The sequence below is a fragment of the Dipteris shenzhenensis genome, chromosome 4 (genome assembly GCF_047967505.1).
Source record: "Dipteris shenzhenensis isolate YYH24624 ecotype China chromosome 4, Dip_SZ_1.0, whole genome shotgun sequence".
NCBI lineage: Eukaryota > Viridiplantae > Streptophyta > Polypodiopsida > Gleicheniales > Dipteridaceae > Dipteris > Dipteris shenzhenensis.
In genome coordinates, this window is record NC_141599.1 from 50,817,909 (window position 1) to 50,839,711 (window position 21,803).

At 45.1% G+C, this 21,803-nt stretch overlaps 1 pseudogene; it reads right to left on the reverse strand.

Moving 5' to 3' along the window:
* Positions 1-10,639: 10,639 nt before the first annotated feature.
* On the reverse strand, positions 10,640-14,634 carry LOC147903001 (uncharacterized; annotated as a pseudogene).
* Positions 14,635-21,803: the final 7,169 nt, after the last annotated feature.

The window sequence follows — 21,803 nt, forward strand, 5'->3', positions numbered from 1 at the left end:
GCATGATTTTGTGGTGTGTTGGAATGCCTCAACACTATAGTATCCCAAGTGTGGATGGGCATTTGCACATGAAGTGCAAGTTCCTCCCTAGCTTTCTTCTTCTTAAGTGCTAAATCCACATGTTTAATGAGCTTTGATTTGACCACATGCATGAGAGACAGAGAGAGAGAGAGAGGGGGGGGGGGGAGAGGGAGAGAGAGAGAGAGAGACTAATATCTGTGGGAGGCCTTGCGGGCCTATGGGACAAAGTACACCAAATAGAAAAGGAAACTCATACAAGCCTCAAAGGGCTGAAGCAAAGGGCGCGCAAGGGCCCTTACTGAGTGCTATGCTAATCTAAGCTATAGCTATACATCTCAAAACTCAAAAGATCAAACAAAAAGAGATTGGAGTTGAGGGTCTGAAGCTGAATCAGAAACTGAAACCCGCACCATAGTAGCTCTTTGGTGGGCTCCAAAGATCTCTTGGATCTACGTCGGTCGAGATGTCTCACGCTGTGGTGGAGGGCGTCGTCTCCTTGACCTCTATATCCGATGTGCTATGTCAAGAGTGACTCCTGGTCTTGGGCGATCAGCTCTGAGGAGGGCAGAGATAGGTCGAACCTTGGTCGTGTGTGCCTTGGTCACTCTCCATGTCAAGTATGGGCTCTACGTCCCTTGATTGGTAGTATCATGTCTTCCCTCTCCATTGATCCATAGCGCTCGTAGGTTAGCTAACTCCTCCTCCACCTCACTGTGCCCTAGGGATGACTCAAGAGCATAGACGTTTGTGACACGTCGCTATGCTTGGTCTGTCTCCACGGCCTATGGTGTTGTACCTGTTTGCTGCTATCTGATCTGTAGCATGTCTCTATGTCGTCTCATCTCAATCAAATAGAGCCCAATGCAAACTTGGTCATGAAAATGGATCAGTTGTGACAGTCGACCAAAGCCATGTCCATCTTGAAACAGGCAATGGTGGTGCCCTCGGATCTCGTAGTAGGTTGGGCAAACACATAAGAAGTGCTACTTTGTCTCAATCTCCCCCTGTGTGCATAGCATGCAGATTTGCTGCTCTCTAGGTATGCCTGTAGCTCTACTTGCCTCAATCCCTAGTTGGTGTGATGAGACCCGCATCTGTCCGATAGCAATCTTGAGTGCATGTGAGACTCCCCTGTCCTCAAGGTGCTAGGGTTTGACAATGAGTCCATCTTCTGATAATCTGTAGAACTGGACCTTCGTAGGGAGCTCTTCCCCCCCTGCCAAGCCCGCGATGTATGTAACTGGAGGAGGTCTAACAGCATAATACGGTTAATCTTATCTCTAGGGATCGACTCGGTGGTGCATCCATGCTTTACTAGAAGGGCATTGCCTCCTTGAGCACCCTTCTGGCTGGTGTTGCTTGGTTGGAAAAACTTAGTGATCACGCTCTGTGTGGAGTCTGGATGTATACCTTGATCTCGCCTATGTGTCTTGAGGGAATGCTCCATGTGTCGGATGGCCTCATGGACGAAAGCCATCAAGCATCTCAATCTAGGTAGGACAAGAGGATGAATAGGGGTCCAAAACCATCCTTGGAGAGATAGTGATAATGACCTCTGATCTCATAGTACATAGGGCATTTGAGAGCAAAGTGCTTCTACGACTTGATCTTCTGACAATCGCGCAGGGTGCAGATGTGACCTTCTTTGGGTATGCAATCCACTCATCCACTCTCAATGTGAAGTTGATGTGATAAACCAAGCAAACTAGCTCGAAAGCACTGCAGGCAGCGGGCTAAATGCAGGGGACAGAGAGTAGTTCAAGAGGCACCTGCAGCCACAAGAGTCCATATTTGGAGACAAACCCCCCCCCCCCTGCGGCAGGGGCTACTGTTCAGGCAGTTGATCCTCCCGTAATGAGGAGGAGCGGATCTAGCACCCCGACGAGCCTACTTAGAAGGGTGAGTCTGTGGTCGCTCCTACTCCCCCCGCCCCCCTCCCCCCTCCCCCCCTGGATCCTTCTCCCTCTCCACTCCCTCCCCTACCTCCTGAGCTCCCCCCGCCCCCTCCTCCCCCCCTCGCTCCTTCTGCTATGGTCATCCTCACCATCCGTCCCCCTCCCTCCGCCTTCCCCCTCCCCCCCCCACCCCCCCCTCCCCCTTTGTAGCAGCCTCTCCCCAATCCCCTCCCTCCCTTGGACCTGCCTCGACTCCCTTTCCATTGGGCAAGGGTATGACAATGCCCCCTTTTGCTTCCTCGTTGTAGTATCCCGTCCCCTCCATTCAAGGGGGAGCCAAAGGGAAGGGCCTCATCCTAGGCATCCCCTACCGCAGGACTTTTGGAGATTGGGGACCTAGAACTATCTAGAGATTCTGGACTCATACCCTCTACCCCTGGAGGTAACGCTTGTGATCTTGCAGCCCCGAAAGGGGGTTCGATCAACGTAGTGGGCTCCCATATACACACAGTTTGGAGATTCCAGTTTGCCTCCATAGGGTTGGAGAAGTGGTCCCCAGTGGTATTTGATGCTATGTTGGGAGATCAGATTTTACGCATGATGGATGAGTGGATTGAACCACAGGGATTGGATCTTTGGCACGCCCATGGTGTTGAAGTGAATTTTCAGTTGAGCTTCACGTGGGAATCATATTTCAGATTTGGAATCCGCTTTTGAGGCCTGGCATAAGTTAGATGTGTTATTTGGTGCTAGCTCTCATACTTCTAAGTTGAATTCGAAAATTAAGTTCTTTGAACTTAAGATGGATGGAGACAATGTTGCAGCTCATGTTAATACTTTGAGGAGTCTTATGACACAATTGGCCTTAATCAACTCTCCAGTTACTGAAGGTAATGCTATGGCTGTGCTCTTGAAGGGTATGCTTCAAGACTATGATTATGTTGTGACTACTTTAAACAATCTTCCCCAACGCACACCGGAGGGAGTGCTTTACAAGAGGAGGAGAGAAAAAACACTTCAAATATGGGTAAAGTGCACACAGAAGCACTTGCAGTAAAGTTTTCATTAGAGCAAGTACAAGGCATGCAAGCATTGTGGAAAGACCAATTATCTTGAAAAAGATTGCTACAGGATCCATCCTTGCACTTATTGTGGCAAGAACAATCATTCAGAGAAGTTTTGCAATGAGAAGAAGAAAAACATGATAAATCTGGTTAAAGAGAGAACAATATCAACAAATGACGAATCAAACTTTGTGGTAGAAGATAAAGACTATGCTTTTTGAGCACTTTGTCTTTTGAGCTTTATTTATCATTACTTGGTCAATTTTTGAGGTTGTTTGCCTGGAGTAGTACTCCAAAAAAAATGTTATGTGTTTTGTCTTTTGTAAATCATCTCTAGTCACCATATGATGTAGGCCATGTGATATGCGCTTGGTCTATCCCATTTTTGTAAACCTTGACCCTTGGGCACCTTTGCTAGCATGAGATCCTAGCCATAGATTTATCCTTGACCACCATGAGATGGCATGAGAAACTATGTGACTAGATGTATCCTTGACATAGCATGAGGCAAACCCTTGAGGGAGGTACGTTGGGATGAATGTGATCAAGGGCTTGCTTTAAGGTGCATGTGTGCATCTAAGGGAGTCACATGTATGTGTGTGTGTGTAGTAGAAGCACACCTAGTGCTATGAGGTGTCTAGACCATGACATAAGTGATGATGTAATGCAAAGGCCCCCACATGGGAAGGTGCCTTTTATTTGGGAGTTCCTATGATGTAGGGGCTGATTGCCACTGATGTAGGGGAGGTGCCTATGATCTAGGACACCTTCCTCTCCTCTCTATGTAAGGGAGGTTCTTCTTTCATTTCAATATACATGCTTTTGGCTTCACTTGTGCTCTTCCTTTATGTCATCATGAATCTCTTCTATCCCACCCATCTCTTCAGTGGAGTGGTCTTTCGTGGAGGGCACTATGCAGAGGTTGGTTTTCTTAGACAGATGGATTAGAGGAGTTTCTGCGCTTTATGTGGGGAGCTCTAGGTAGATGCTTGTTGGTAGACACACGGGTGAGGCCTCTCCTCTCTCTCACTCGATCCGTCAGGGCTGTCCCCTCGCTCCCTTTCTCTTCTTGTTTGTGGCGGAGGCTTTGGGCTACTACTTAAGATCGCAAGTGACGGGCCTCATAGGGTTGAGGCTCCCAATCAAACAGGAGGAGGAGCTGCTAGACTCTAACTTTGCAGATGACACGGCCTTGTACGTAGACGACACCACAACGAGCTTGGAGAGAGTCAGGGGAGCCTTGGCTATCTACTGTGAGGCCTCGGGTGCGCGGATCAACTAGATAAAATCTATCGGTTTCTTCACAAGCTCTGAGGAGACATAGGAGATTAACGTCTTGGTATATCGACTCCTACTGGTGCTTTCACAGAGGGTGCATTGGGCAACTTCGACGGTTGGTTTGGAACTTCCTTTGGGCAGGATCAGATGGCACGAGGAATACTAGAGCCTGGGTTGCTTGGTAGATGGTAATTATGCCGCAGGCATTGGGAGGCTTGGGTATCATTGTTTCGGAGATGCAGAGCAGAGCCCTCTTGGGCAAGTTGGTTGTGCGTGGCCTTACCCCGAGCGCAGAGCCTTGGAAGCTACTCTTACAGTGAGGGCTTGATAAACCCCTCCTTTGACATTACTACTACATCTAGGGACCATAGAGTCGAGGGAGCGCACAAGGCATCTCTTGGGAGTGCATAGAGCATCTGCGAGAATATTTTAACGGAGCTATAATCTAATGTGAAGATTAACGGTCTTCATTCACATCAGTTTAAGACTGAGAGTCTTTGGGTCTAGGCTTGAGTCTCTAATTAATGCATTCCTGCTGAAGAGGACTAGGGGTAGTTACAACTATTTTTTTGGGGGGGAAGGGGGGGCTGGAGAGGCTGCACAAAGGGGCTTAGGGGGCTGGAAAGACTGCCGCGAGGGGGCTACATAGAGAGAGAGAGAGAGAGAGAGAGAGAGAGAGAGAGAGAGAGAGATCCACAGGAGGCCTCGTGGGCTCATGGACAAAGTACACCAAAAAGGAAAACTCATACAAGCCTCAATGGGCTGGAGCAAAGGGCTCCCTAGGGCCCTTGCTGAGTACTATGCTGATCTAAAGATCTCAATAGCTCGAGCAAAAAAATAAATCAAATAGAATACAAACTGAAGTAGATGGAGAGTTGGGACTCATAAACCAAATCCCGGCAGTGGTGTGTGTGTGTGGGGGGGGGGGGGCGTGGTCTCCTCGATCTTTGAACTCGTTGGGCTATGTTCAAAGTGACCCCTCATCTCGGGGTTTCCCCCTAAGGAGAGCTATGATAGGCCGGACCTCAATAGAGTGTGCTTTAGTTGCTACAAACTACAATAAAAAAGGGTAGCCACTGCATCGAAATGCCAAAGTCAACGGAGTGCACAAGGCATATTACGAACTTGTACTATGACATCTATCATGTAAAGCATTGTGTACGTGCATCTCTCCTGGAAAGATTGGGCTTGCACTGTGCAAGATATTGCTAATTCATTGGCATCAATCTTTTGATTGACCATTGATTGTTTTCAGGCAGCCAGGATTTCGGCAAAGGAAGCTTTGAAAGCAGGGGAGGAGCATTATGTGCTTCATTGAATTTGTTTTTGGTACCTCTGGTTTATGGAGGGAAAAGTGTAACTCAGATTATGGGCTAAGGGAATTTGCATAGAGGATATGTTGTGAAGCTCTTTTTGTGACCTGCTGCATCTGAATAGGGCCATGGATGTCCATGATAATTTACATAGAGTAAGATTTTGAAGAGGTGGCATGCACATACAATATCCTTTCGGCATAGCTGTTCTGATATTTTGTAACAAATTCTCAGCCTAAACTTCCCCACATACTTCAAGAATCCATATGGAAAGAAGAGAGAATTCCTACATGGAATTGGAAGCCCTAATATGTGAGGGTGTTCATATAGCAGGCCCGTCCGTGGTGCAAAGTACCTGATGGTAAATTGCTGCATGTGGGATGCTTCATCACAGCATCTGTCTGACAGGGATGTGTTCAATCTTTGAACTCCCTAAATCTTAAAATTCCGCTCGCTTCTTTTTATTTGCAATTGTCATTAATATGAATATCATAGTCGTTATAATGATGCCCCTTGGTTCAGTCAATCCAGAGCATACATATTCATCTAGTTGGTTTTGTATGGTAACTGGGGTTAGGAGGGAAGGGACAGAAATACAAGAATCTAGAGAGGCATCTCTATCAATCATGGGGCAATATGTTCCCTGCACAATATTTTTTTTTTCCAAAAGTAGACGTCTATTAAGTAGGAGAAAAAACCCGCGAGACTCAAGCTCAAAGCGGAATACATCATGCAATCATGAGGATAAAATAAAACCCCCTCAAAGTGAGGTGGGAGTCTCCCTGCATACTCACCCATATGGCCATCAAAGTATGTATGGTGTCTGTCCATATACTAGCCAAAGTGTGTGAGGGATGAACTTGAGTACCCTCCATAGCCTCTATGCATCTGGCTCTCCAGATATGCCAGGATGCTATGCTCGCTAAAATCTCCCAAGAAGTATCCAAAGAGGCATGTACATCTATAAAAGGAAGGTGTGGTACCACATCCAACGAACAGGACTCAATCTGATGACGTTGAATCAAAATGGCTCGAGAGGAGTCAAGTCTCTCATAGAATACCTGAGGCTCTATAAGAGAAAGCCAAGCCACTGAGCCCCATGTCATAAAGAATGGGGAGTGGGCAAAGTGACTAAAAATCCTGGCTATCCCCATCCAAATCATACTCGCCTGTCTGCAATCCCATAAACAATGCTGAATAGTCTCCGAAGCAGAGAGGCAACTAGGGCAAGTAGGGTCGGCTCCGAACCTGGATCTCCAAAGGTTCACTGCAATCCCACCATGGATAGAAAGCCAAAAGAAGAGAGTGATCTTTCTATTCCTGTGGGATTTTCAAAGTCTCCTCTAAAAGCACCTCTGTAGATCCGCAGTGATATCAAATGTCTCCTAATGAGGAACTCTAGAAGGTCTTCAACCTCTACTACTGAGTTGAATTCTCCTGGCATTACTAACCGTGTAACAAAAGAAGGGGATGCTCTTCTCTCGATGCCCTGCGTCAATCCACTCTCGCTCTCCAGGGTCCCACTACAAATACCTAATGGGAACTCCCCTGTAGAGCCAAAGCCTCCAAGACCCGGTGGAGAGTAGCTGGAGGTCTGGGTCGAGGAACCACTCTGAATCTGATCCCTACACCAAAAGACCTACAACCTTGATAGGCTGAAAAGTAGACTCAAGCAAGATGTCCTCTGTGGATCTGAGCAATATGCCACCATCATGCACACTAAAAACTCAAGCATCCTCTTGTGCATCTCGAAAGGCCAAAACCTAAAGTGGAACACCGCCTCTCATAAAAGTACCTACCCAAGTGGAGCAAGTGAGTGGCATATCATCTGTGTGTACCCAATCCTCTGGAAGGGCTGCCTCAATCTGCAAGATCCTCCCTGCACTCCCTCTGAGATGTCCTATCAACTGAGACTTGGTCTCCTCTGGAAGCTTGCGGAAAGCTTTCCAAGATCCCAAAGATGATGCAGGTCCCCTCTCCCACCTGGACCACTGCATGTAGAGTGAGGCACCAAGTGGTTTGCCATGATCATCTAAAATACTCACTTATGTCTCCATATTACATAGGCATGCTTGCATATGTATTGTACAATTTTATATGAACATTTAAATAAATTTGTGTTATGGAACGCTTTGCTGGATTCATAAATTTATTTCTTTGGCTAAATACTGACTAGTTTCTGGCTTAATATTGACAGGGGCAAGTTTTGTAATAAATCTTGTAAACTAACTTCAGACCTACCGGGTTCACAGAGCTCCTTCGAGTTCATATGCTTTATTTTTATGTGGTTGAAGACCACCTGAGCTTTACATCATCTTGATGAAGACAAAGTTTCTTGGAGAACATGGCCAATGTTTATTGAAAACAGGGATGGTGTTTGAAAGATGCAGGCAGACATACATAAGGCTCAGTTCACAACTTCCACATGGCTATAACCTGGTTTAAACTAGTAGCTCATCCAATTTTGTGTTGCGTCCAGCATGGTCAGGTTGGTGGTTCCGGAGGAATGGAAGCCAAAGCCTGACTTTCTTACTCAGGTCTTAGCATTAGTACATTCCCTATTCGTGTCTAGGGATCAGATTATTGTTAAAAGAAATTATTTATTGGTCCAGGAATAACACTTAATCAATATTATCAATTTCATATCTGATCTTGGAGCAATGTAGTGTTGCTGGATTTGTGCTTGCCGTTTGCCTAAAGGGCAAAAAGTTTATGTTCTTCGACACTCTTCCTTCCTCTTGAATTTTTTTGGCATAGTTTACAACAAGTCTTGGATTTAGTTTTGAGAGGCGCCTTCACATGATTTTCCAACATTGGCTACTGGTTGCTTCCATTATTAGTATGTAGGTAATTCCCGAAATCAAAATCCTTTGCATGGCAAAACATGTGTGAAAATGCATTTAGGTTTGCTCTTTTTGCATGAGGCGTCTACACTCTTGTTTTAGTTGTACACATAAATGTGCATGTACATGTATACTAGCATGTGCATGCATACATACATGTAGAGACAATATATAACATTATCATACTTGTAGATATAATTATTTATGTATATACACACTTTTTTCTTTTTGGTGAGAAGAAATATTTTATTTCTATGAAATAATTACATTCATAGTTACTTCAAAAGCGGAGTAAATACTACTCAACTAAAACTCTCAGTATAAGCCATATATACATCATGATCAATCAAATGAGTCAGAAAGCAATCATAAAACGATTGCCACAGAGATCGTTTGAAAAAAATGAAAGATGGAAAAGTAGGATCACCAAAGACTCTATGATTTCTGTCCATCCATAAAGTCCAAAGTGCCCAATATCGCATCCAAATAAAGAATAAATCAAAACTTGTCTAATGGGATGAAAACTAAATAACTAGAAGAACCTGCCAAATGTAATAGTAGGAAATCTCGCTCGAAGCTGCTAACAAATGAGAGCGAGGAAATCACTAGTATGTGGACAATGCCAGAAAACGTGAAGTACAGATTCAATAGAATGTAGACATCTATGGCAAACAGCCGATATGTCTATGTGCGAGTAACTGCCCAGATGGAAAAATGCCAAGTAGGACTCGCCAAAGGAAAAGTTGTTGCCAAAGAGAGACTTTATAATGTCAAAGGAGACGCAGCCGCTTTCTCCACCACTTTAGTGGGCGATCCATATGCCAAATAGAATTGGCTCTATCAAAAACCTAAGGCGGACGTAACAACACTTTATACAGAGAAGGTACTGTGATATGTGAGAGCTTCAAAGGACGGGCTGAAGAAGATAAAGAATGGAGAGTCCAATCCTCAAGTCTATCCTGAAGTTCCAAACAAGGTACTGGCAAGAAAGGTTGAAGCATTTTTGAAATTTTATGCCATAAAGGACGATAATGAGCTCCCAAACCATACTTGCTAGCAGCTGCAGAAAAATATAAAAGAGTGCCATCATCCTGAAGTACATCCGTCACAGAAGAAATACCTTTGAAAGATATAAAATAAGAATGCCTGGGTTCTTGTATAGCCAAAGGAGGGTGGAATACTTTGGACCAATAAATATTCTCAGTCCTCAAGGAATTTTCTGACAAAGAGTCCCTGCCATTCCATTCCAAGTGGGATAAAATGTGCTTCCAATCAAGAAGCAAACGAGAGACAAAAGGGCAGCCTCTGATCTTGCCTTGAATGGAGCCAAATAGAAAATCTCACTGTGTAGGCTGCCAATGCCCAAAAGCAGAAGTATTAATATGCAACAAAAGAGAGCAGATTTTGAAAGCCCAAGGCTGATCCCTTTGCATAAACTGCAACATCATTTTCCCCCTATGAGCAAGTATATGCATTTGAATATTGAGTATGTTCAAACCCCCATGCATCTTTGGAGAATAGAGACGATGCATAGAGAGTAATCTGAGACTTTTCTTGCCATTATTTGAACACCAGAAAATCTCCATGATAGTAGACATGAAGGAAACCATATCTGCCTTAGTAAACATGATGAGGGGCAGATATAATTGTATGTATGCTATCAAAATGGATTGCGTTATTCGCAAACGAACATGTAATGGCCAAGTTGCAGGCTTCCAATATTCAAGTTTTGCCCTCAACTTTGTGAGCACCCAATCAGTTTGTTGAGAAGGAGTGAGTCCCCAACCTAGAGGATAGCCAAGATGTCGAATTAGTTGAGAAGTTGGAACAATTTCCCCAGACCACAAAAGACTAAGCGATTCTTTAGCATGCAACAGCAATAGCTTGGATTTTTGAAAATTCACATGAAGACCAGCATCTAAACCATATGTAGAAAGAGCCTGCATAATCAAGGAGAGATCGCTTTGAGTATTTTTTGGGGTAAAGATAGATAGATAGATAGATATTAACGTCTCTAAAAGGCCAAACAGCCTATGAGACTAAAACAGTTGATACATCTGCTAGTGTTGTCTCATCAAAGAGAACAACAAAATAAATAAGTTGAAGGCTGAGAGCTACTAAAGGTACTTATAGTCAGAGGGACTGCAAGTGACCCAAAACTAATGAAATACCAAGCAAGTATTTACTAAAAGTACCAATTGATAAGCAAGGCAGAAAGCTAATCACTAAAAAGGTTGCACTCTTCTTATGTCAAAAATCCCAATCATGGGCAGCTCTAGGATCTCATAACTCGGTGCCACACGTTTCCAATGTTTGGCAATGATGGCATAGATCTGATGAAGATATGGGTGCCGGGCATGGGGTCTTGGGGGCTCGGGCCTCTGTGACCCGCATATGGTGATGACTCGGTCCAAAATCACACCACTACAGTGTGGCAATCTGCCTGTGTGTGATAAGGTGGTGGTGGCACCAGGGGTTTCTGATGGTGGGGAGGGCATAAAACTAGTTGAGGTGCTGGCAGTGAAGAAGTCTCTGAGTGTACTTTGCCTAGATGGGGCTGGTCTCGGCTGTCTGTCTCCCAACAAAGTCTCTCTATGTCACTTGAGCTCTGATAAAAACAAACCCAAGCATTTTTTATCTTCGTACTCCATCACCCTACGGAGTGGGCCGAATCCCTTTCTGAATAGACAGTGGTATTTTCCTCGGATTTCATAATATACTGTGCATCTACATATGTAATGCTCCTCTTTCTCCTCCTCCTGTTGGCATAATTGACATATCCGATCTTGAGGGGCTGTTTGGGTGTATCTCCCTGTCTCTATTCTCAACTAATGTGATGAGGTTCGAATTTTGCCAATAATACTATGTAGCCCGTGAGATAGGTGTGTGTCCATTTATGCTGGCGTGGCTATAAGTTCATTTGGAAATAAATGAAGAAAATGGCTCTAGTAGTGTGCCATCTTCTTCCCTAAGGGCTCTTGTGGTCTAGTCCAGGTTCTCTCAATCTCCAAGTTGACAATATCAGCTCTAATGATCTTAATTTGGTCATGGCGAGACAGGTCTAATCCAAACTGTATTGAAAGGGTGGGAGTGCATCCATTGTCAACTCATGCTCTACAAACCATCTCTGTAGCTGAGCATACCAGCACCATGTTCGACCCTCCTCTACTAGCTGCCTGGATGATATCATAGCCAATCGTGCATATCTAGAGCAAGGTAGATCCCACAATCTATGTATGCAAGTTACTGCCTGGAACAGAGCCTCAGTCACTAGTGGAGCAGCTGCTAATTCAGCTCGTATTATCAGATGTTGTATAGATGACTCGCTTCAGATCATGCGGGCAATCAATGCCACTAATGGCCTTTCCAATCTCCTCCACTCAGTTGCACCCCCTACACTGGGGCCCTATATAGCTGCACCATAAAATAGTGTGGGCACCAAAAATGTCTCAAACAACCATAATTTTGTGCGTGGCTCTTGGAACTGTACATGTGCACACTGTCTCTCTAGTGCCCCCAAAGCTGCATAGCCTCAATCTAATTTGGCATCAATCGCGGCTCTCAGTGAAAATTGTGGACCAAAAAAGATCACCCTCAGGTACACATAAGATCGTGCTTGCTCTATTGTCTCACCTTTGAAAGTGAACTGTTGTGCTGAGCGCGTCACCCAAGCCTGTAGTATTAAATACCATCACCTTGGTTTTCCCAAGGTTTACTGTTAGATCCCTGTCATCACAAAAAGCCTGTAGCACATCTAAATGTCTTTGTAATCCTTCTGGAGAATCTGCAATCAAAACTACATCATCTGCAAAGAGCAGTATGGGTATCAACACTCCTGCTAGGCTGGCTCCGACGAGTCCTCCTATCCTATTGATATACTCTAAGAGCTCATCAATGTATGTGCCAAATAGTGTGGGAGAGAGAGGGCACCCCTACTTCACACCAATAGTACTCATAACTGCATCTGACAGCCCTCTAGGTGCTCTAACTCGACCCATCACCGTCTCATACAAGGCATATATCCCCCACTGCATCTCATGTGGTACTCCAATATCCTATAGTCTTTGCATTAGCCTGGTCCGTGGGATTGTGTCAAAGGCCCACGGATTGTGTCAAAGGCTTTGCGAAGGCCTACAAAGCAACAATATATCCTTTTATGATGATGTTTGCCTTCCTCTATGAGTGCCTGGAGAGTCAGGATGTGATCCAAAGTGGTATAACCTCGCCTGAAACCTGCCTGTCCTACTGCTCTGTGTCCATGCATTACTGCCCATCTGCTCAACTCCTTTTCCAAGATGGATCCATATATCTTGGCCAGGCAATGGCCAATCATGATAGTCCTGTAATTGTTGGGCATCATTGGATCTCCACTCTTAAAGAGTGGCACAATGGTATGCTCTGTCCAACTAGGGAGGAATCCTTCACAAACTGCTCTATTAAACACATGCACAAGAAGCGGTGCCACAATGTCCTGTGCGTACATGAAGTTCTCTCCCACTAATCCATCATGATCCAAAGCCTTTCCATGTCCCAATATGTCAATGGCATCATTGACCATATGCGATTTGAAGAAGGAGCAATATGTAGGCCTTGTATCCTGTGGGTACGGAATCAGTGGATGTCCTGGTATATCATATAATGACTGCGCATAGTTGGCCCAAGCTTTTGGTGCTACAATCAGTGTACCAGGTTGTCTCTCCTAAAACATCCTCCATGCCTTCTTGCTGTCCTGTCCCAAGAATAATTGGTAGATCTCTGCCTCCAATCTAGCTAAGTAGGCCCGTTTCTTCTTCTATATTAGGCGTGAGAAGATGGCCTTGGCTTGCTTGTGTGTTCGAGTGTTTGTAGCAACCTCCTGCTATAATTGTCTACACATCATATGACACTCATCGTCATACCAAATATTTTGTGGGGCAGTGCTGCAAGGAGGGGTGGATGATATTGTTGTGTGTGGGAATGCATACTGTGCTGACACATGTAATACCTCTATCAAACCATGGGTGATCTCCTCCAGGGGACCATGAGGGTCTAGCACCGTAATTTTGTCCCACACTGCATCTCCATACACTGTAGCAGTCTTCTCCATGAATTGGTATCTAGGTTGTATCTGAAACAAAGGCGTGATTGCCCCCCTCCAGCATCCTCTTGACACAATAAACCTCAATATAGCATGGTTCGCAGCCACTCCAATGGGTTTGCTAGATACACTGAAATCACGGATCTGTGGAATTAGAGACGGCAACCCCATCAAATAATCAAATGTTCTAGCACTTCCTTTTGGGTTCCAGCATGTAAGAGCATCTGAACCCGGCCAATAAGATAGATCATTGAAGATAATCAATCCATGGGCACTCCCTAATGTTAAGAAATGTGTACCATATTCTGTCACATCTTCCAATTCGTGTGCCGACCTATGCAAACCAACCTCCTCTGCATTGATCTCTCTGTAGATGGCATCACTCGAGTCATATATTGATGTCTGCCTCAAGTGTGTACGGGCATTAAAGTCCCCCACTAGCAATATCTCCCCCATGCTCGCATATCTGATAATGTCCTCATATAATGGCAAGTACGGCGACTCATCCTCAGGTGCATACCTCGAGTAGGCAGGTGGAAAGTAGCATGCAGCTACATATAAATCCCTGGGGTCCCCTTTGTCCACTCGGATCCACATGTATCTGGCTTTTGCATCTTTATGAATGACATGTACTATGTCTCGAAAATCCTCTCTATACAATACTGCTACTCCCCTAGAGCCTCTAGTCCCTCCTACCATCTGTGGCTATGGTCAGCATGTTGATTCCCATCTAAAACCTCTGACATCTGGAAGTTTCCTCCCATTGCACTAGTGTGTCTCTGTGTAAATAGCGATATCCACATGCCTAAAGGAATCCTCAAAATAGCCTGCATCTAGCCTCAGAGAACCATTATAGTTCCATATACTGAACCTTAAAGTCTCTGAGGCTGCATACCGTCATGTGGATCTCCTCTTTGTGATGATAAGTCTCCCATCTCTGTACACGGACCACTTGCCTTGTTCCCAGGCTTCAAGCACCTTTGGCATGCATCCCTTTCTATGTGCCACTTGTGCAGGAGTGAGGTCCTCGTCTAAGTAGATCTTCTGACCTTTGAGGGCTGTCCTTTTGGTAAAGAAAGAATCATCAGCATATGCTTGAGCGAGCATGCTACGACTGCCGAGAATTTCCAATCCATGCAACATGCCAGTGTCCAAAAGGTGGTCCATATATTGAAGCATTGGATGAGTGGCTATGGCAAATAGTAGAGCACTAAGGGGACATCCTGGCCGAACCAAACAACCAAGAGTCCAGGTTGAAGAAATATCCCCTGAAAGTATGCAGCTAGCTTTACTATCTTGATATAGCCAATTGATAACTTGCTGCATTTTTGTGCCGAATCCCAAGGCCTGCATTATTTGTGAAATAAAGTCCCACTTAACAGTATTAAAGCATTAGCAATGTTGTATGTGATATGCCTACGAGGAACAAAACCATATTGCGCAGAATGCAACCCATCATGTAAATAGCCTTTTATCCGATCCACAATCATTTTGGTAGTAAATTTGTAATTGACTGGCATAAGCGAGATAGGTCTCCAATCAGTCAAAGATTCACAAATTTGCTTTTTTGGAAGGAGTTTAATAAAACCTCTCTTCCATGTGTCTGGCATTTTTTGATTTTGCCAAGCAGAATTCACCATATGCAGCAAAGTATGCTTCAAAAGATCTATGCAGTGAGTTTGCAGACAATCGAGTAGCAATTGCTGCAAAGAACGATGAAAGAAAATAAAAGGAGAAAAAACTGGATCACCAAAGACTCTGTGGTTTCTAGCTTTTCAGAGAGTCCAAAGTGGCTAGTAGCGAACCCAAATAAAGAACAAGTTAAAATCCGGCCATCTAGGAGAAATCCCAAACAACCAAAAAAGCTTGCTAAAAGAAGCTTGAGAGAATCTCATTCTCAATCTGTGTCGAAGGATGTCTAAGAAACTTCGTGTCTCGAGGCAATGCCAAAAGATATGAGATGCGGATCCCCTCAGAGCTAAACACCAACGACAGATAGCTGGAGCAATACCTCCACATGATAAAAGCTACCCAGATGGAATAACCCCCAATAGAACCTACCATAGAAAGACCTGCTATCACAAGGGAACCTTGGAGTGCCAAATCTGCTTCAATCAATTTCTCCACCATTTGATCAGATGATGGAAAGCCCAAATCTGATTTGCCTTATCTGACACCAAGGGTGGTTATAGCAAAACTTTATATAAAGAGGAGACTATTATATGAGATAGCTTCAATGGACGAATGGATGAGTATAAAGGAAGAAGGGTCCAATCATGAACCCTGTCTTGAAGTTCTAAAGGCAGTAGTGGCTAAAATGGTTGAAGCATGTGAGTAATGATTTGCCAGATAGGACGATAGTGCATTCCCAATCCATATTTTGCATTAGCAAAAGGGAAGGATAAAATAGTGCCATCATCCTTAATAACATCAGCCACATTGGAAATCCCTTTTGCATTAAGAAAATAAGAGTGTCAGGGCTCCTCAAAGGCCAAGGGAGGAGAAAAAATTCGTGACCAGTGGATGCTCTCAGCTTGCAAAGAGTTACCCTATAGAGAATCTCATCCATTCTAGTGCAGATGTGAAAGAATATGCTTCCAATTCAGAAGCATCTGAGAAACCATAGGGCACCCTTTGATTTTTCCTTCAATGCAGCCCAAAAGAAAATCCCACTGCATGGGATGCTAAAAACCAAATGCAGGAGTGGTGATGTGATCAAGTAAAGAGCGCATCATAGCAGCCCAAGGCTAATCATCTTGACGAAAATGAAGCATCATTTTGCCTTTGTGGGCGAGAATGTGCACATGAATATTAAGAATATTAAGCCCTCCATGCAATTTGGGTGAGCATAAGCTATGTACTAGAAGCAACCGCAAGCTGTTCTTGCCATGCTTTGATTGCCAGAAAATCTCCATAATGGTGGACATGAAGGAAGACAAACCCTTCCTAGTGAAAAATGTCAATGGTAGATAAAATTGAATATAAGACACCAAGATAGATTGAGCGATGCAAAGAAGGACATGCAATGCAACTTCCAATATTCTAATTTTTTCTTCAATTTCACAAGAACCCAATAAATTTGTTGAGGTTGAGTAATGCACCAACCCAGAGGATATCCAACACACACACACACACACACACACACACACACACACACACACACACACACACACACACACACACACACACACACACACACACACACACACACACACACATGCATGCACACACGCACGCATGCACACACACACACAACGTTGAAGCAGGGAAAGAGGCTCAGCTATGGAGGATCAAACTTGGTTGCCATGGTTGAGAGAGAGAGAGAGAGAGAGAGAGAGAGAGAGAGATTAATGCCCATGGGAGGCTGCGTTTGCCTATGGCACAAAGTACACCAAATAGAAAATGAAAGTCATACAAGCCTCAAAGGGTGCACTAGGGCCCTTGCTGAGTGCTATGCTAATCTAAGCTATAGCTATAGATATCAAAACTCAGAAGCTTAAACAAAATGAGACTTGAGCTGAAATTAGAAACCGAAACACAACACCATAGTAGCTCTTTGATGGGCTGCAAAGATCTCTTGGATCTACATTTGTTGAGCTATCTCACATTGTGGTGGAGGGCATGGTCTCCTCGACCTCTATATCCAGTGTGAGCAAAAGCAATGCCTCTCTAATTTGGCCAATGAAGCGTATCCCCTGCTCAGGCAAGCCTGCATCACGGGTCTCATGGTGAAGATAGGTCTAGAGAAGATAACACCAAGGTATATATATGACAAAACAATCTCAATAGGTGACCCATCAAACGTGAACTGCTCCTAGTGCATAATGGCTTGAGATGCATTGAAGATCATGGCATTGGTTTTACCAAGGTTGACCTTCAAATCATGGGACTCACAAAAGGACTGTAGTGCATCAAGGTGTCTCTGGAGGTCCTCTGCTGATGAAGACAGAAGTGCCACATCATCTCCATATAGCAATATCTGGATAAGTGTGCCATCTAGAGGGCATCTATCCCCCCCGAGTGTTTGCATAATTGTCTCAAGCTCGTCAATGTAGAGGCCAAACAGGGTGAGTGATAAAGGACACATTGTTTGACCCTAATAGTGCTCGTGATCTCCTCTGTCCACCCTGACCCTGCCTGAACTCATGCTGAGACTCTCTCGCGAAGTGTCGTGACGGCCCAAATGATCTCTTGGTCAAACCTTGAATCTTGTAGGCGTCGGAGGAGGCAGACTCTCGGAACCGTGTCAAAGGCTTTGCGAAAATCCACAAAGCAACAATATACGCTTTGCTTCCATGCCCTCGCCTCCTCGATGATACACTTGAGTGTGAGAATGTGATCCATGGTCCCATAATCACATTAGAATCCAACCTTTCCGAGTGCTTTAAGTCTGATTGATGTTAGAATCAAGTACTGATGCATAAATCTTGGACATGACATGTCCGATCATAATGGTCCTATAGTTCTCCGAGCTGATGGGATCCCCTTCCTTGTGGATGGGTGAGATAGTGTTGACAGTCCAGGTGCGTGTGGAAACCCCAAACAAACATCTTCATTAAAGAGCTTTGCTAAGATTGGGGCTAGGAGACTAATCCCATATGCAATGAATTCAGTACATTAGGCCCTCATGATCTTTCGCTCGGCCATTATGAAGTTTCATCATCACATCCTTCACACCCCCCCTAGTGAAAAGTGTGCAGGATATGGGGCGAGGTATGTGTGAGAGATTAGCAGTTGGCTGATTTGGGATATCATAGAGTGTGCATGCATAATTATGCCAAACTCGAGTGTCAGTGAGTGGTGAAGGGGCCCATCCCTCTAGAAATCTCCGGATCTAGGGCCAAAGGTGCAAGTATGATATGTTGTTGTGTTGATGAAGCATAGGCCCGTAAAATAGACAAGGTGTGGCAACCTGTCAAACCGGTATGCTCAACTGTCATGAGCTGAAGGTCATTTGATGTGTGCATAGATTTACATCCATCGGCATGGGATGTAGCATCTATCATAGGTTCGTCGAGAATGAGCTGATAGTATAAAGGTCTAGAAGCCTGAAATATCACTGAGAAAGCATAAGATATCCCTGAGGCATATGAGGTGCCGAATGCTGATGAAGGGATCGATCTATAGTCGTGGATCCAACCACTAATCTGCATCAAGTAAGGACTGTATACGACAACCATAAGTGCATGATGAAACATTGAGTCTCCCCAGGTTGCGCTATGGTTGAACCTGATGATGTCTACTGCACCGGGGCAAGACCGTAGTGATGCATAGGTATCCTTGTGCTGAGGAATGATCTGCTAATCAGAGGTGGTGATAAATGGATCCAAGGGTGGTGCAATGTGGCATGACTGAGCCGATGCTAGAATGTCCTGAAGATTGATGTGCTAATCTGTAGTGCGGAAGGGAATTGAGCCTAAGGTATGCTCTATGTGAGAGGTGAAAGCATCAGTAATGGATACTAGAATGGGATCACCTGAAGAGCTAGATGCAGTGTAGCATGTATCTCTGCATGCGGTAGAAGATGTGAGTGCCTCGTACTAAAGACTTACCTGCCGAATAACGGCATGATCATAGGTGAACTTCTACTGACTATATGCATCTAATGTGACAGTACTGAGGACTTATCGTCAAATATGCCTCGTGTTGAGGGCTTACTACTGAATGTGCCTCATGCTGAGGGCTTACCGAGGAGTTTGCCTCGTGCTCAGGTGTGCATGATCAGAAATTATGGGCTGATCCATGCTAACATCTAAAGCATCTATGTCTGCATCTAATCTGTCAAGGCCAATGAAACCCGAGTCTACATCATAGGCTGGTACATACCCTGTGGTTATAAATGGTCAAAGAAGGTTCTCTTTCCACTCACGGATCTCATCCGAAGTCATGGCTGGTGTATCATCCACTGTGTGATGAGAATAACTCCATGCTGGAGGCAGTCTAGTGCTCTATGCAAGAGGCTTACCCATGTACCAGCGAGAGTGTCTACCCATGAGAACATTGTATGAGAGCTACCACTGGGGGGCTTACATGAAACTATCAAAACCAAGTCATGTGAGAACTTCTGTGTTTGAAGGATCAAGCCTGCAAAATGAAGATGACAACTATGTGTCGGGATAGCCAAGAAGGCTGATGTATGTGCATGTAGGAACCAATGCTAGAAAATAGTCAACAAACGTGATTGTACATGGGTGGCATGTGTGTGCAAGAAGTATGCAACAATCCTCAATCCAAGGAGGAAGATCACTTCTGCCAAGTGTCACACTGAGTGCTGAATTGCCAAACGCCAAGAGAACTGAACTGGTGTCAGTGTGTGAATGTGTATACCAATGATAGATCCGATGGGACTGATGCTGGTGGGAACTAATTGGAGAATGCGACAATGGATGACTTGGCTTGGTGGAGTTGGATCTCTTCTATGGCAATGCTAGTCTACAGCTAGACTACACGTTGAATCGCAAAATGCAGCAAATGCATTTTAGTTTGTTCATTTTTATGTGTTGGGTGCACTGCAACGGATCAGGAGGTAGTTCTAATGATGAGGTTTTGATGATTCTAGCCTGTGGAAAAGTCAGATGGTAGATTAGATGGTAGATCTGAGGTACTTAGCGTGTAGAGCGCAAGCTAGCAATAATTTTTTCTTTTTACAGCTCTACAAAATTCCCTTTGGATCAAAAGATATGGCCTCCGGAAGGATAAGCAATTTTTTATCCCAAGAAGGCTCCAAAAATGATGATGTGGCTTGTGGTGAGGTGGCAGTGGGTGTCACATCTTGAATTGCACTGTGTGCCTATGGAGGGGGGTGTGCTTAGAAGGCACTCTGCCAAGTAGCAGTGATGACATGGTAGGAAGTCTAACTGGGTAGCTATACTGACATGGCAGGATGATTGGGAAACCTGTTGACTGGATCTGCCTATGTGGCAGGTGATGAGACTCATCAAAAGTGACTAGAGGTGTAACCAAGGGTGAAGTATAGCTAACCCTAGTTAAAGTGTCATCTTCCATTCAACCTTACCACAAGGTGGACCAAACGCGAGGGTGACCTGGTTTGACCATGGTCCAAGCCTATCTGTCACGTGTTGCGAGCATAGAGACTGGAATCTTGGGAGATTCCAACGAATCTGAGAGAGATTTGGTTCACCGTGAAACCTCCGTTGGCGCCCCCCCCTTCGTTGGAGGATGGGTGTTTGAGCTGGCGTCCAGAGGACTCTGCTCTTGGAGAGGCGTGCATGGAGGTCGTTTGAGGCGTTGAAGGCCCGTAGCCTGCAGCGTTGCTAGAGCTTAAGATGGCCGTCCTTAAACGGGAGCCGCTGAAGGAGTTGCTTGGCGGCTGAGCGTCTTGGACTTGAGCGTTGGACGCTATGGGTGCTCCGTGCCGTAAGCTTTGGCGCTCCTTGGTCGTGGAGGAGGTCGCTTTGTGAGGATGTCATTGTAGAGGCGCAGTAAGCATGCAGGTCATTGTGCTAGAGACGAATGTGTCGTGTACTCCATTTGGTGGCTGGAGGAGCTGTTGGAGAACTTGGTCATGGGCTGGAGCAGTAGCTTTCAGTGTTGGAAGATCTCGGCCATGGCTGGCTGGCTTGGAAGTCGTTAGTCAAGTTTGTCTCGTTGCTAGTCGTTTTATGTCACAGCTGCCATGCTGTGGTCGAGTGCGTTGAGGTCTGTTGGAGAGGCACCTCCAGGTCACTGCTAGACCTTTTCATGGGAGCCGCCGTGGAGAATGCAGCTTCGATTGCTGCTGTGAGCCGTCATGGAGGGATGGCTGTTTGAAGGATGTGGCGCTACTTTGGAGATGGCGGCCACTGCTGTTAAGATCGTTGAAGATGGGCGCTGCTAGCTCATTTTTTGGAGACTAGAGAAGTCTGGGGCCGTTTGCATGCTGAGTCGCTCAAGAGGTCGGAGCTCGTTGAGGCAGCTGTTGGTCGTCGCGCTTGAGGATGGCTGGGTAGAGCGGCCGTTGATGGAGCCTTTGATGCCGTGAAGGAGCTTGCAACCTGTGGGCGTTTGGCCGACTCACTGAGAGATGGCCGTTGTGGAGGCGACTTTGCTTCCAAGTTGGCCGTTGTGGAGGCGACTTTGCTTCCAAGTTGGGAGAACGTAGCGTTGATGCTTGTGTTGAAGGAGGCCGCTGAAGGGCCATTTAATGAAGGTCTTTGATGCAACGGTGAGGACTTGCTGCTACCACCACCGAGAGAGAGAGAGATACTGAAAAAGGAGAAGGGAACTTTTCTCTTGAGACCTCACAAACTTTTGGCATTGAGAATTCTTCCCGGAACAGGATTTTCTCTAAAATGAACCTCTCTCTCTAACCT